Source organism: Mus caroli, chromosome 6 (assembly GCF_900094665.2).
Source record: "Mus caroli chromosome 6, CAROLI_EIJ_v1.1, whole genome shotgun sequence".
Lineage (NCBI taxonomy): Eukaryota > Metazoa > Chordata > Mammalia > Rodentia > Muridae > Mus > Mus caroli.
Window position 1 is genome coordinate 42,975,751 of NC_034575.1, and position 978 is coordinate 42,976,728.

A 978-nucleotide genomic window follows, 5' to 3' on the forward strand; every position below is an offset into this window, starting at 1 on the left:
TTTTATCTGCAGTCCTAGGCGGTGAGCATGACTGCACCGCTGTGAGGTGCAGGGTTCAGAGAGGGGTGGGCGAGCACGCACCAGGCACCGTTTATCGGGTTAGAAAATCTAGGTCACCACTGGCCTGCAGCCTAGCATACTGAATGTCACAGAACACATATTCGTTAAGGAACCATAAATGCCTTTCCCAACGTCGCTCTGTCAAATGTGCTAATGACCAAACTAACAGGAACAAAATCGTCCCGCAGCACTGGCCGCGGGTTCCAGCACAAAGAGCCAGAAGCTCCTCTGGTTGTGTAATCTGCGTCACTTGCGTACCCTGCCAGCCGCAGCGCGTCCCTTAAAAACAACTTTTCCTGCGTCGCACCGCTCCCCGCCCCTTCCGGCCTTTCGCAGGTTCCGGGTCGGCTGGGCCTGCGCCAGAAACCGAGTTGCGTGTTCTGTTTGTTTGGGGGATGCTGGATTCTTCTGGAACCGCCGGCGGTTAGTGGCCACGCCCTCAGCCCCAGGCACTGCTCTGAGTGCAGTTAACAGACAGAACGCTTTAACCGGTAACAGTCGCGGCCGGTGAGGTGGGTGTTGCCTTGGTGGCCAGGAGACATTAGGATTGGATTTCCTATCCCACAATCACAGCCTCTTGGTATACATAACAACAAGGGTTCTGCTAGTGTGATAGATTATTTTAAAAGAGCAGCCGTAGAGAGAAAGGCGGAAAAAAGTCTTGGTCTTGTTTATTCTCGGTGAGGGAGCATTTGTCACCAAGATATGCAAATGGCAAAAATGCCTACAAAGGAAGAAGGATGCGGCCCCTTTTTGGGGTCAGAAATGGGTGGAAATGACTTCAGTAGTCCCCAAAGGAAGCTGGGAAGTGTAGTTTTCCAGCAGGAACTTATCCGTGGCTTTTGTCACTTTGGCTATGTGAGCTCAGAAGATGGCGGAGTGTTGTTTAAAACATCCTCCACTGTTGTGCCAGGGAAA

The 978-nt window shown here is 52.0% G+C and overlaps 1 protein-coding gene across 6 annotated transcripts in view; it reads left to right on the forward strand.

Moving 5' to 3' along the window:
- The first annotated feature begins 383 nt into the window (after window positions 1-383).
- Window positions 384-978, forward strand: part of Lrrc61 (leucine rich repeat containing 61) — a 14,406-nt gene continuing 13,811 nt past the window's right edge. For 2 of the 6 annotated variants that reach the window (XM_021164640.2, XM_021164643.2), the window contains exon 1: window positions 384-572. The gene's annotated coding sequence lies outside the window, so the exon portion shown is untranslated. Of the gene's footprint in view, window positions 573-600; window positions 641-978 lie in introns of those variants that run through there. The other 4 variants (XM_029478772.1, XM_029478773.1, XM_029478774.1 and 1 more) reach the window with 3 other exon arrangements.